Source organism: Oncorhynchus gorbuscha, unplaced genomic scaffold (assembly GCF_021184085.1).
Source record: "Oncorhynchus gorbuscha isolate QuinsamMale2020 ecotype Even-year unplaced genomic scaffold, OgorEven_v1.0 Un_scaffold_1912, whole genome shotgun sequence".
Lineage (NCBI taxonomy): Eukaryota > Metazoa > Chordata > Actinopteri > Salmoniformes > Salmonidae > Oncorhynchus > Oncorhynchus gorbuscha.
The window spans coordinates 2,501-17,500 of record NW_025746561.1 but is presented as its reverse complement, the minus strand read 5'-3'; the positions used below and the strand labels follow the sequence as shown (position 1 = coordinate 17,500).

Sequence of the window (15,000 nt, the reverse complement as noted above, 5' to 3'; positions counted from 1 at the left end):
TCTGTATCTCTTTCTTCTCTGTATCTCTCTGTCTCTCTTCTCTGTATCTCTCTGTCTCTCTTCTCTGTATCTCTCTCTTCTCTGTCTGTCTCTGTCTCTCTTCTCTGTATCTCTCTGTCTCCTCTGTATCTCTCTCTTCTCTGTCTTGTCTGTATCTCTCTCTCTCTGTATCTCTCTCTCTCTGTATCTCTCTCTTCTCTGTATCTCTCTCTTCTCTGTATCTCTCTCTTCTCTGTATCTCTCTCTTCTCTGTATCTCTCTCTTCTCTGTATCTCTCTGTTCTCTGTATCTCTCTGTCTCCTCTGTATGTCTCTCTCTTCTCTGTATCTCTGTCTCTCTTTCTCTGTATCTCTCTGTCTCTCTTGTCTGGTATCTCTCTGTCTCCTCTGTATCTCTCTGTCTCTCTTTCTCTGTATCTCTCTGTTCTCTGTATCTCTCTGTCTCTCTCTCTCTCCTCTCCCTCTCTCTTCTCTGTATCTCTCTGTCTCTCTCTGTATCTCTCTGTCTCTCTCTGTATCTCTCTGTCTCTCTGTCTCTCTCTTCTCTGTATCTCTCTGTCTCTCTCTTCTCTGTATCTCTCTGTCTCTCTCTTCTCTGTATCTCTCTGTCTCTCTCTTCTCTGTATCTCTCTGTCTCTCTCTTCTCTGTATCTCTCTGTCTCCTCTGTATCTCTCTGTCTCTCTCTTCTCTGTGTCTCTCTCTTCTCTGTATCTCTCTCTTCTCTGTATCTCTCTGTCTCCTCTGTATGTCTCTGTCTCTCTCTTCTCTGTATCTCTCTGTCTCTCTCTTCTCTGTATCTCTCTGTCTCTCTCTTCTCTGTATCTCTCTGTCTCCCTCTGTATCTCTCTGTCTCCCTCTGTCTCTCTCTTCTCTGTATCTCTCTGTCTCTCTCTTCTCTGTATCTCTCTCTTCTCTGTATCTCTCTGTATCTCTGTCTCCCTCTGTCTCTCTCTCTCTCTGTATCTCTCTGTCTCTCTCTTCTCTGTATCTCTCTGTCTCTCTTTCTCTGTATCTCTCTGTCTCTCTCTTCTCTGTATCTCTCTGTCTCTCTCTTCTGTATCTCTCTGTCTCCTCTGTATCTCTCTGTCTCTCTCTTCTCTGTATCTCTGTTCTCTGTATCTCTCTGTCTCCTCTGTATGTCTCTGTCTCTCTCTTCTCTGTATGTCTCTCTCTTCTCTGTATCTCTCTGTCTCTCTGTTCTGTATCTCTCTGTCTCCTCTGTATCTCTCTGTCTCTCTCTTCTCTGTATCTCTCTGTCTCTCTGTATCTCTCTGTCTCTCTCTCTGTCTGTATCTCTCTTTCTCTGTATCTCTCTGTTCTCTGTATCTCTCTGTCTCCTCTGTATGTCTCTCTTCTCTCTGTATCTCTCTGTCTCTCTCTTCTCTGTATCTCTCTGTCTCTCTCTTCTCTGTATCTCTGTCTCCTCTGTATCTCTCCGTCTCTCTCTTCTCTGTATCTCTCTCTTCTGTATCTCTTTTTTACATTTACAACTGTATCTCTCTTCTCTGTATCTCTCTCTTCTCTGTATCTCTCTCTTCTCTGTATCTCTCTCTGTCTCTCTCTTCTCTGTATCTCTCTGTCTCTCTCTTCTCTGTATCTCTCTCTTCTCTGTATCTCTCTCTCTTCTCTGTATCTCTCTCTCTTCTCTGTCTCTCTGTCTCTCTTCTCTGTATCTCTCTGTCTCTCTTCTCTGTCTCTGTCTCTGTCTGTCTCTGTCTCTCTTCTCTGTCTCTGTCTGTCTCTGTCTCTCTTCTCTGTATCTCTCTCTCTTCTCTGTATCTCTCTCTCTCTTCTCTCTCTTCTCTGTATCTCTCTCTCTTCTCTGTCTCTCTCTCTCCCTCTGTATCTCTCTGAGCTCTGTATCTCTCTTCTTCTGTCTCTCTCTCTCTCTGTATCTCTCTCTCTTCTCTGTATCTGGTCTCTCTTCTCTGTATCTCTCTCTCTTCTCTGTATCTCTCTCTCTTCTCTGTATCTCTCTCTCTTCTCTGTATCTCTCTCTCTTCTCTGTATCTCTCTCTCTTCTCTGTATCTCTCTCTCTTCTCTGTATCTCTCTCTCTTCTCTGTATCTCTCTCTCTTCTCTGTATCTCTCTCTCTTCTCTGTCTGTCTTCTCTGTCTCTGTCTGTCTTCTCTGTCTCTGTCTGTCTCTGTCTGTCTTCTCTGTCTCTGTCTGTCTCTGTCTGTCTTCTCTGTCTCTGTCTGTCGTCTCTGTCTCTCTTCTCTGTATCTCTCTGTCTCCTCTGTATCTCTCTGTATCTCTCTGTCTCTCTTCTCTGTATCTCTCTGTCTCTCTTCTCTGTATCTCTCTGTCTCTCTTCTCTGTATCTCTCTGTCTCTCTTCTCTGTATCTCTCTGTCTCTCTTCTCTGTATCTCTCTGTCTCTCTTCTCTGTATCTCTCTGTCTCTGTTCTCTGTCTCTCTCTCTCCTCTGTATCTCTCTCTTCTCTGTATCTCTGTCTTCTCTGTTGGTCTCTCTCTTCTCTGTATCTCTCTCTTCTCTGTATCTCTGTGCTTTCTCTGTATCTCTCTCTTCTCTGTATCTCTCTCTTCTCTGTATCTCTCTCTTCTCTGTATCTCTCTCTTCTCTGTATCTCTCTCTTCTCTGTATCTCTCTGTCTCTCTTCTCTGTATCTCTCTCTTCTCTGTATCTCTCTGTCTCTCTTCTCTGTATCTCTCTGTATCTCTCTTCTCTGTATCTCTCTGTCTCTCTTCTCTGTATCTCTCTCTTCTCTGTCTGTCTCTGTCTCTCTGTCTCCTCTGTATCTCTCTCTTCTCTGTATCTCTCTCTTCTCTGTATCTCTCTCTTCTCTGTATCTCTCTCTTCTCTGTATCTCTCTCTTCTCTGTATCTCTCTCTTCTCTTTATCTCTCTCTTCTCTGTATCTCTCTGTTCTCTGTATCTCTCTCTTCTCTCTATCTCTCTGTTCTCTGTATCTCTCTGTCTCCTCTGTATGTCTCTCTCTTCTCTGTATCTCTCTGTCTCTCTCTTCTCTGTATCTCTGTCTCTCTGTTGGTCTCTCTGTATCTCTCTGTCTCTCTGTATCTCTCTGTCTCTCTCTGTCTCTGTATCTCTCTCTCTCTGTATCTCTCTCTTCTCTGTATCTCTCTGTTCTCTGTATCTCTCTGTCTCTCTCTTCTCTGTATCTCTCTGTCTCTCTCTTCTCTGTATCTCTCTGTCTCTCTCTGTATCTCTCTGTCTCTCTCTGTATCTCTCTGTCTCTCTCTGTATCTCTCTTCTCTGTATCCCTCTGTCTCTCTCTTCTCTGTATCTCTCTGTCTCTCTCTTCTCTGTATCTCTCTGTCTCTCTCTTCTCTGTATCTCTCTGTCTCTCTCTTCTCTGTATCTCTCTGTCTCTCTCTTCTCTGTATCTCTCTGTCTCTCTCTTCTCTGTATCTCTGTCTCCTCTGTATCTCTCTCTTCTCTGTATCTCTCTCTTCTCTGTATCTCTCTGTCTTCTCTGTATGTCTCTGTCTCTCTCTTCTCTGTATCTCTCTGTCTCTCTCTTCTCTGTATCTCTCTGTCTCTCTCTTCTCTGTATCTCTCTGTCTCTCTCTTCTCTGTATCTCTCTGTCTCCTCTGTATCTCTCTGTCTCCTCTGTATCTCTCTGTCTCTCTCTTCTCTGTATCTCTCTGTTCTCTGTATCTCTCTGTCTCCTCTGTATGTCTCTGTCTCTCTCTTCTCTGTATCTCTCTGTCTCTCTCTGTATCTCTCTGTCTCCTCTGTATCTCTCTGTCTCTCTCTTCTCTGTATCTCTCTGTCTCCTCTGTATCTCTCTGTCTCTCTCTTCTCTGTATCTCTCTCTTCTCTGTATCTCTCTGTTCTCTGTATCTCTCTGTCTCCTCTGTATGTCTCTCTCTTCTCTGTATCTCTCTGTCTCTCTCTTCTCTGTATCTCTCTGTCTCTCTCTTCTCTGTATCTCTCTGTCTCCTCTGTATCTCTCTGTCTCTCTCTTCTCTGTATCTCTCTCTTCTCTGTATCTCTCTTACATTTACATTTACAACTGTATCTCTCTTCTCTGTATCTCTCTCTTCTCTGTATCTCTCTCTTCTCTGTATCTCTCTCTGTCTCTCTCTTCTCTGTATCTCTCTGTCTCTCTCTTCTCTGTATCTCTCTCTTCTCTGTATCTCTCTCTTCTCTGTATCTCTCTCTTCTCTGTATCTCTCTCTTCTCTGTATCTCTCTCTCTCTTCTCTGTCTCTCTCTCTTCTCTGTCTGTCTCTGTCTGTCTCTCTGTCTCTGTCTGTCTCTCTGTGTCTCTGTGTCTCTGTGTCTCTGTCTTCCAGGCCCCAGTACTACAAGCTGATAGATGAGTGTATAGCTCAGATCGTGTTGCACAGGAACGGAGCCGACCCAGACTTCAAGTGTCGTAATCTCAGCCTGGACGTTGAGGGGTTAATTGGTAAGAGAGCTACTCCATAGAGTTCCATGTGTGCATACACGCAAACACACGGAGCGGTTCTGAAACAAGCTTGCTGTTCTACAGCTACCACAAGGGGGAACCAGAGGTGGGGGGGGGTTATTTTAGTGGTTGTAACCATGGTGTAGTCTTACAACTTGGTGCATGGAGAACGTGGAGCTCGACGACGACAGCGGCCCATAAAGCAGGAGAACAGGTCACCAGACCAAAGAAACTTGCTGTCTCAGCTCCAGTCTACAACCTTCTGTCTCTCTCTTTTTATATTTCTATATATATATATATATTGCTTCTGAATGCGTACCCACACTCTGGCCTCCTTTTAAGGCTGTTATTATCGGTGGAAAGCAGCCCAACTCTGCCTTGCATGCATTATTTCGTGTTTTTCTTTGAACTCTGTAAATTGTGCACACAGTAGTTTCTTTTCTGTTAGAGGCTTGTTCCATTTAGTCCTGGTCTGATGACGGCGTGGACTCACTCTCCCTCACAGACAACAGAACTGCTCCCTCTCCTCACTCGTGTTCCCTCTTCTCTCCCATCCACTATTTTCTGTTCGTCATTCTTTCTCTCCTTCTCTTTTCTTATCCGGTTTGGATCTTTTCTCAATTTCTCAACTTATTTTTCTTCTTTTAATGTTGTTCCTGGATTATTCTCTCTTTGTCTTATTTCTCTCTCCCTCTTTCTCTGAGCGCTGTGCCTTGTTGGTCACTCTCTCTCTCTCCCTCCCTCTTTCTCTGAGCGCTGTGCCTTGTTGGTCTCTCTCTCTCTCCCTCCCTCTTTCTCTGAGCGCTGTGCCTTGTTGGTCTCTCTCTCCCTCCCCCTTTCTCTGAGCGCTGTGCCTTGTTGGTCACTCTCTCTCTCTCCCTCCCTCTTTCTCTGAGCGCTGTGCCTTGTTGGTCTCTCTCTCTCCCTCCCTCTTTCTCTGAGCGCTGTGCCTTGTTGGTCTCTCTCTCTCTCCCTCCCTCTTTCTCTGAGCGCTGTACCTTGTTGGTCTCTCTCCCTCCCTCTTTCTCTGAGCGCTGTACCTTGTTGGTCTCTCTCCCTCCCTCTTTCTCTGAGCGCTGTGCCTTGTTGGTCTCTCTCTCTCCCTCCCTCTTTCTCTGAGCGCTGTGCCTTGTTGGTCTCTCTCCCTCCCTCTTTCTCTGAGCGCTGTGCCTTGTTGGTCTCTCTCTCTCCCTCCCTCTTTCTCTGAGCGCTGTGCCTTGTTGGTCTCTCTCTCCCCTCCCTCTTTCTCTGAGCGCTGTGCCTTGTTGGTCTCTCTCTCCCTCCCTCTTTCTCTGAGCGCTGTGCCTTGTTGGTCTCTCTCTCTCCCCTCCCTCTTTCTCTGAGCGCTGTGCCTTGTTGGTCTCTCTCTCTCCCTCCCTCTTTCTCTGAGCGCTGTGCCTTGTTGGTCTCTCTCTCCCTCCCTCTTTCTCTGAGCGCTGTGCCTTGTTGGTCACTCTCTCTCTCTCCCTCCCTCTTTCTCTGAGCGCTGTGCCTTGTTGGTCTCTCTCTCTCTCCCTCCCTCTTTCTCTGAGCGCTGTGCCTTGTTGGTCACTCTCTCTCTCCCTCCCTCTTTCTCTGAGCGCTGTGCCTTGTTGGTCTCTCTCCCTCCCTCTTTCTCTGAGCGCTGTGCCTTGTTGGTCACTCTCTCTCTCTCCCTCCCTCTTTCTCTGAGCGCTGTGCCTTGTTGGTCTCTCTCTCCCTCCCTCTTTCTCTGAGCGCTGTGCCTTGTTGGTCTCTCTCTCCCTCCCTCTTTCTCTGAGCGCTGTGCCTTGTTGGTCTCTCTCTCCCTCCCTCTTTCTCTGAGCGCTGTGCCTTGTTGGTCACTCTCTCTCTCTCCCCCTCCCTCTTTCTCTGAGCGCTGTGCCTTGTTGGTCTCTCTCTCCCTCCCTCTTTTCTCTGAGCGCTGTGCCTTGTTGGTCTCTCTCTCCCTCCCTCTTTCTCTGAGCGCTGTGCCTTGTTGGTCTCTCTCTCTCCCTCCCTCTTTCTCTGAGCGCTGTGCCTTGTTGGTCTCTCTCTCTCTCTCCCTCCCTCTTTCTCTGAGCCCTGTGCCTTGTTGGTCTCTCTCTCCCTCCCTCTTTCTCTGAGCGCTGTGCCTTGTTGGTCACTCTCTCTCTCCCTCCCTCTTTCTCTGAGCGCTGTGCCTTGTTGGTCACTCTCTCTCTCCCTCCCTCTTTCTCTGAGCGCTGTGCCTTGTTGGTCTCTCTCTCCCTCCCTCTTTCTCTGAGCGCTGTGCCTTGTTGGTCTCTCTCTCTCCCCTCCCTCTTTCTCTGAGCGCTGTGCCTTGTTGGTCACTCTCTCCCCTCCCTCTTTCTCTGAGCGCTGTGCCTTGTTGGTCTCTCTCTCCCTCCCTCTTTCTCTGAGCGCTGGTCTCTCTCCCTCCCTCTTTCTCTTAGTGCCTTGTTGGTCTCTCTCTCCCTCCCTCTTTCTCTGAGCGCTGTGCCTTGTTGGTCTCTCTCTCTCCCTCCCTCTTTCTCTGAGCGCTGTGCCTTGTTGGTCACTCTCTCTCTCTCCCTCCCTCTTTCTCTGAGCGCTGTGCCTTGTTGGTCTCTCTCCCTCCCTCTTTCTCTGAGCGCTGTGCCTTGTTGGTCTCTCTCTCCCTCCCTCTTTCTCTGAGCGCTGTGCCTTGTTGGTCTCTCTCTCCCTCCCTCTTTCTCTGAGCGCTGTGCCTTGTTGGTCACTCTCTCTCTCTCCCTCCCTCTTTCTCTGAGCGCTGTGCCTTGTTGGTCTCTCTCTCCCTCCCTCTTTCTCTGAGCGCTGTGCCTTGTTGGTCTCTCTCTCTCTCCCTCCCTCTTTCTCTGAGCGCTGTGCCTTGTTGGTCACTCTCTCTCTCTCCCTCCCTCTTTCTCTGAGCCCTGTGCCTTGTTGGTCTCTCTCTCCCTCCCTCTTTCTCTGAGCGCTGTGCCTTGTTGGTCACTCTCTCTCTCTCCCTCCCTCTTTCTCTGAGCGCTGTGCCTTGTTGGTCACTCTCTCTCTCTCCCTCCCTCTTTCTCTGAGCGCTGTGCCTTGTTGGTCTCTCTCTCCCTCCCTCTTTCTCTGAGCGCTGTGCCTTGTTGGTCACTCTCTCTCTCCCTCCCTCTTTCTCTGAGCGCTGTGCCTTGTTGGTCTCTCTCTCCCTCCCTCTTTCTCTGAGCGCTGTGCCTTGTTGGTCTCTCTCTCCCTCCCTCTTTCTCTGAGCGCTGTGCCTTGTTGGTCTCTCTCTCCCTCCCTCTTTCTCTGAGCGCTGTGCCTTGTTGGTCTCTCTCTCTCCCTCCCTCTTTCTCTGAGCGCTGTGCCTTGTTGGTCACTCTCTCTCTCTCCCTCCCTCTTTCTCTGAGCGCTGTGCCTTGTTGGTCTCTCTCTCTCCCTCCCTCTTTCTCTGAGCACTGTGCCTTGTTGGTCACTCTCTCTCTCTCCCTCCCTCTTTCTCTGAGCGCTGTGCCTTGTTGGTCTCTCTCTCTCCCTCTCTCTTTCTCTGAGCGCTGTGCCTTGTTGGTCTCTCTCTCCCTCCCTCTTTCTCTGAGCGCTGTGCCTTGTTGGTCTCTCTCTCTCTCCCTCCCTCTTTCTCTGAGCGCTGTGCCTTGTTGGTCTCTCTCTCCCTCCCTCTTTCTCTGAGCGCTAGGCCTTGTTGGTCACTCTCTCTCTCTCCCTCCCTCTTTCTCTGAGCGCTAGGCCTTGTTGGTCACTCTCTCTCTCTCCCTCCCTCTTTCTCTGAGCGCTGTACCTTGTTGGTCTCTCTCCCTCCCTCTTTCTCTGAGCGCTGTGCCTTGTTGGTCTCTCTCTCTCCCTCCCTCTTTCTCTGAGCGCTGTGCCTTGTTGGTCTCTCTCTCTCCCTCCCTCTTTCTCTGAGCGCTGTGCCTTGTTGGTCTCTCTCTCTCTCTCTCCCTCTTTCTCTGAGCGCTGTGCCTTGTTGGTCTCTCTCTCTCCCTCCCTCTTTCTCTGAGCGCTGTGCCTTGTTGGTCTCTCTCTCTCTCCCTCCCTCTTTCTCTGAGCGCTGTGCCTTGTTGGTCTCTCTCTCTCTCTCCCTCCCTCTTTCTCTGAGCGCTGTGCCTTGTTGGTCTCTCTCTCCTCTCCCTCCCTCTTTCTCTGAGCGCTGTGCCTTGTTGGTCTCTCTCTCTCCCTCCCTCTTTCTCTTAGCGCTGTGCCTTGTTGGTCTCTCTCTCGCTCTCTCTCTCTCCCTCCCTCTTTCTCTGAGCGCTGTACCTTGTTGGTCTCTCTCTCTCCCTCTTTCTCTGAGCGCTGTGCCTTGTTGGTCTCTTTCTCTGAGCGCTGTACCTTGTTGGTCTCTCTCTCTCTCTCTCTCTCCCTCCCTCTTTCTCTGAGCGCTGTACCTTGTTGGTCTCTCTCTCTCTCCCTCCCTCTTTCTCTGAGCGCTGTACCTTGTTGGTCTCTCTCTCTCTCCCTCCCTCTTTCTCTGAGCGCTGTACCTTGTTGGTCTCTCTCTCCCTCCCTCTTTCTCTGAGCGCTGTGCCTTGTTGGTCTCTCTCTTTCTCTCCCTCCCTCTTTCTCTGAGCGCTGTGCCTTGTTGGTCTCTCTCTCTCTCCCTCCCTCTTTCTCTGAGCGCTGTACCTTGTTGGTCTCTCTCTCTCTCCCTCCCTCTTTCTCTGAGCGCTGTACCTTGTTGGTCTCTCTCTCTCTCCCTCCCTCTTTCTCTGAGCGCTGTGCCTTGTTGGTCTCTCTCTCCCTCCCTCTTTCTCTGAGCGCTGTACCTTGTTGGTCTCTCTCTCTCGCTCTCCCTCCCTCTTTCTCTGAGCGCTGTACCTTGTTGGTCTCTCTCTCTCTCCCTCCCTCTTTCTCTGAGCGCTGTACCTTGTTGGTCTCTCTCCCTCCCTCTTTCTCTGAGCGCTGTACCTTGTTGGTCTCTCTCTCTCCCTCCCTCTTTCTCTGAGCGCTGTACCTTGTTGGTCTCTCTCTCTCTCTCTCTCTCTCTCTCTCTGCAAATCCCCCGGTAGCCTTCCCTTCCACGCCGAGCAGACGTTTCTGCACATGCTCAGCCTAACCCCGGGGACCCCTTACCACCAGTAGACTCCAGTCCCACCAACAACCACCACCTATTGGCCAAATAGGCATTCCCTGACTCCACCCCCTGCTTATCGAGCCACCCTGATGGGTCAGTCAGAGGTTCCGTCTTGGGCAGTGACTGTCATAGAAATTTGAATGATGGTTTTTGGTCCTTTTTTAAAAATGTTTTTTTATTACGCACATACATGTGCTGCTGCTGGAAGGGGGTTGTTGCCTAGGCAACCATAGACTCCTTTGCTAGAAATACTTGCTTGTTTCATCACGTTGTAAGGAGTCCATGTAACCGCGGAAATGGACTCAACCGCACAAATGCCCGGGCGTCCTGTCTTCGGTCAGCAGTTTGTTCCACACAATCACAAAATGGTTCTTTAAAAAAATGTTTTTGACTACGCTCATGACTGTTATTTTATTTTCACAACGGTCTTCATCCATAATCGTCAGTTCCAAAATGATACGGTAGTTGTGCCAGCCCAAGCTCCGTCTCCTGGGGCTGTTTCTCCGTTCAGTTTCTTTAGACGGGGTTGAAAATGGAAAACCGAATGAAAATGTGAGAAAGATAAATAGAATAAAGTGTGAGAGAATAGAAGATTAGTGGCAGATGTGGGTGTCTCTGTGGGTGTCTCTGTGGGTGTCTCTGTGGGTGTCTCTGTGGGTGTCTCTGTGGGTGTCTCTGTGGGTGTCTCTGTGGGTGTGTAGATGGGTAGTGACTGCTCCCCACAGATCGGATCAGACTACATAATGAGATGCCTGGGCAATCGACTCACAGATCTAGACTTTGAGGTGTGTGATAAAGAATGGCAGACTGATGGATACGCAGGCAGAGTGAAGGGCGCCGTGTGTGTGTGTGTGTGTGTGTGTGTGTGTGTGTGTGTGTGTGTGTGTGTGTGTGTGTGTGTGTGTGTGTGTGTGTGTGTGTGTGTGTGTGTGTGTGTGTGTGTGTGTGTGTGTGTGTGTGTGTGTGTGTGTGTGTGTGTGTGTGTGTGTGTGTGTGTGTGTGTGTGTGTGTGTGTACGAGCGCCAGACTGAAGGGCACAATGCCTCATCTCTGAGACGTGATCAGTTCTGCCTGAAGCGCACTCTCGCCCCTCCTCTCATCCCTCGCTCTGTCTCCCCACAGACAACATGGTGGACAAGACCAAGGTGCAGAGCAGTGAGGCCAAGGCCATAGAGCTGGAGAAGAAGGTGAAATGCACAGACACACACACACAGGATTGTAATGAGATTCTCTCCGAACTCACCTCTACCTGACACACAACTACCAGTCTAAATGAGGAGAATGAATACACACATGCCTGACCGCTTCCTGATGGAGAACACACATTAACACACACACACAACAAATAAGTCTGACAGGGTAATTGTAAAGAGTGAGCTGAAACTATCTCCATCACACGTGTACACACACACACACACACACACGTTCACACGCTGAAACCCACATTAACATACCTATTCCCATGGTAATATGGACTACCACACTCGGTGTCTGCCACTGACGATACACACACACACACACACACACACACACACACACACACACATTGGTTGATAGGGTAGTTGCTGACATACTCTTACTGGAAGGATTAGGGATGAGACTGTCAGAAAGCTGTCTGTAAGATGAGGGAAACTAGTATCTGCAAATGAAACACCAAACCAGCTGTGTGTGAAGTGTATTTGAATATGTGTGTTTGTATTATTTTCATTGGACTCTTGTTTTGTGTTTTGTTTTGTTTTTTAACCCTGTAAACTCACATTGCTCAATAACTTGACATTGAGCTCTGTGCCATTTTTAATAAGCCTCTGTACACATTTTGTGGCCTGACTGCTACTCTCTCTACCCCGTAGCTGAATGCAGAGCTGACGGCGCGCCATGAGCTGCAGGCGGAGCTGAAGAAGATGGAGGGAGACTATGAACAGAGAGTCCAGGAGCTGGCCACTGAGAAGGAGATTCTGGGCTCTGAGAAGCAGGCGAGTGAGAGCGAGAATCAGACCTTACTGGGACAGATCAACACGTTCAAAGAACAGGTACGCACGTGCACACACGCACGCACACACACACACGCACGCACGTGCACACACACACACACACACACACACACACACACACACACACACACACACACACACACACACACACACACACACACACACACACACACACGGATACGCATGTGCGCGCACACGGATACGCATGTGCGCGCACACGGATACGCATGTGCGCGCACACGGATACGCATGTGCGCGCACACGGATACGCATGTGCGCGCACACGGATACGCATGTGCGCGCACACGGATACGCATGTGCGCGCACACGGATACGCATGTGCGCGCACACGGATACGCATGTGCGCGCACACGGATACGCATGTGCGCGCACACGGATACGCATGTGCGCGCACACGGATACGCATGCGCGCACACGGATGCATGCGCGCACACGGATACGCGCGCGATACGCATGTGCGCGCACACGGATACGCGGATACGCATGTGCGCGCACGCACACACACGCGCGGATACGCATGTGCACGCGCACGCACACACACGCGCGGATACGCATGTGCGCACGCACATACACACACACGTACACAAACACACGGATACGCATGTGCACACGCACATACACACACACGTACACAAACACACGGATACGCATGTGCACACGCACATACACACACACGTACACAAACACACGGATACGCATGTGCACACACTCAGGACACCAGAGCTCCAACTTCCGCTACTCTACCATTTTAAGAGTGGAATAGAGCTCTCTAAACTCCCCTTCACCAATACCTACGGAGGAGAAAATACTGAGGGCTTCAGCGGCAAGTATCTCAGTGTTAGACTCAACTGACACACAGAGAGATGGGAGGGAGGGAGATGAGGAGGATGAAGGGAGGGAGGAAGAGAAGTGAGTCCCAGTTCTCCACCAGTTGCACCCTGCCTCATAGTGACACACAGAGCATGTACTGAACAGCTCATCTGACATGTTACACACACACACACGTCTGCACACATCACTGTGTGTGTGTGTATGTGTGTGTGTCCACGGAAGTGTGTCTGATGGACGGACAGGTTCCTTCCCCAGCAGGCTGAGGCCAGCAGAATCATCTCATGGTCTCTCACGCACGTCCAACAGTACGTCCCCACATCACCACACGTATCAAAGACCCTTTCGTCAACAGATCATCCCCCCCCCCGTTTGAGACGCAGCCCCTTCAGTGTCTTCCCGTGTAGCGTTGCACGGCACACTGAAATGGAGAGGATCAGGTCCATCAGCTCAGCCCCTTTTTATAGCTCGAAGAGCAAAGTCTGGCCTGCGTTGTTGTCTCCCCACTGATGCTGCACGGACTTTAACACACTGGAATAATGCAGCGATGGTATGTAGAAGTGTTGAAACTGTTCCTTACTGTTGTCGCAGAACAATGTCCATACAGGCTGGAATACTTTTACAAAGCAAGACACCGGTAGCTTCCACCTTTAATCGTAGGATAACTTTCCCTGCTAGCTTACACCTGAAGCAACATCAGTTCACTCTACCCTGGTACTTTGTTTCTGATAATATGCAAACCGTAAAAGCAAAATATGCTGATTGTCACCAAAAACGTTTTCCAGTAGATTCCACAGCCACAAAGTCGGATACCACAGCCGCATTCTGCCTCACGGACGGCATCGTTACTTTCTTTGACGCGGCGCACACTTTTCTAAAAGAAGCCATTGCTCCTTCTATGCCAATGTTGTTGATCTGTACAATAAAATGTTCTTAGCAGTTGCTATTAAAATAAGTCGTAAACAGAAGGGATTGTTTGTCATCTGTAGCCCCGTGAAATCAGCTAAAACAAGCTCAACTTACCTGTTGAATAATGCGCATTCACCTGTATTGTGACTAGGCCTACACTACAACTTCATTTACACACTTTATCAATAGACAAATTAATGTATTACTATTGTTGTTTTCTAGTTAGATTGGTAGAAACAAAGTGAAATTAATTGTAGCATTTGTGTAGTCCTTTTGAACAATTTTGAAATTTAATTATATTGAACTCAGAAGACGCCCATGCTTTGTACAGAGCAGTAGCTGAATTGATCTGTCTGGATCAAGTGCCATTCTCTGACTTCTGGTGTCGTGACAGTATGGAGTATCGCGACGGTATCGAGTATCGTGCTACTAAACCTGGTATCGGAAGTAAAAAATCTGGTATCGCGACAACACTATTCACATGTCTCTCACTTTCCCCCCATTTGAGGCTGTGCGCTTCATCTGTCGGAATGCCCATAAGGACAGCCAGAGTTCAGTGAGGAGCAATTCTCTGTCCCTCAGTCACAAGAACATGTTGGCACACACACACACACACACACACACACACACACACACACACACACACACACACACACACACACACACACACACACACACACACACACACACACACACACACACACACACACACACACACACACTAATTTAGAAAGACACAAAATGTCCTCTCATGGTTTAGTAGTATTGTGCTTTCATGCAGTAAAGTAAAATCTCCTCTAACTAGTATATGTTTCTCTCTCTCTTCTATCCGTCCCTCTCTCTCACTCTCCAGATAGAGACACTCAATAAGGATCTGGAGGAGGCCAAGACCAGAGTTGTCACGGTCCATGTCCCAGTTGGCCCTGCTCCTCCCACTGCCCCCCCTCTCCCAGGGCAAGTTAGGATGCCTGTGCCCCCTCCTCCACCCCTACCTGGACAAACATTCCTCTCTCCTCCCCTACCAGGGATGCCTGGCCCCCTCCGCCACCACCTCTACCAGGGATGCCAGCCCCCCTCCCCTCCTCCCCTACCAGGGATGCCAGCCCCCCCTCCCCTCCTCCCCTACCAGGGATGCCTGGCCCCCTCCCCCTCCTCCCCTACCAGGGATGCCCGGCCCCCTCCCCCTCCTCCCCTACCAGGGATGCCCGGCCCCCTCCCCCTCCTCCACTCCCTGGTGGTCCTGGAATGCCCCCTCCACCCCCTCCTGCACCTGGCATGGGCATGCCCCCTCCTCCTCCTGGTATGGGAGGCTGGGGAGCCCCTGTGCCACCCCCTCTGCCCTTTGGCCTGTCGCCCAAGAAGGAGTACAAGCCTGAAGTGCAGCTGAAGCGGGCCAACTGGAGCAAGGTGAGGACGTGGGAGAGAGACCATGAGTGTGTGCACGTGTGTTAGATGGTGAATCAGCCTTCTTTTTCATTAGTGCACAAGCCTTTGTTAGTGTACGCGGGCATAGGAGTCAAGAGAACAGCAACAACTTTAGTTATTGTCCGTGTGTGTGTGACCCTAAGACTGTGACCCAATGTGAGTGTGTCTCTGTTCCTGTATTCTCCTCCCTCTCCTCTGCGATGGTTAAAACATCAAAACGGCCCTCTGTCTCTCTTTAGCCTAAAGCTACTGTTTAATGGCTTCAGCTGAGTTCATCAGCGTTTAGTTTCTCTCTCCCTCACTCCAACCCCCCCCATCCCCCTGTTCTCGGGGTCGGTGAGAGCCCTTTGACGAGGATGTCACAGAAATTGCTTTTTAATAAGGCTGCTTCTTTTAACTGCGCTGGTGGAAGATAATTAAATTGCTGCTGGAAA

The 15,000-nt window shown here is 49.8% G+C and overlaps 1 pseudogene; it reads left to right on the top strand.

Annotated features, from left to right (window-relative positions):
• The window catches only part of LOC124024529, an 84,980-nt pseudogene extending 70,015 nt beyond the window's left edge, over positions 1-14,965 (top strand).
• Positions 14,966-15,000: the final 35 nt, after the last annotated feature.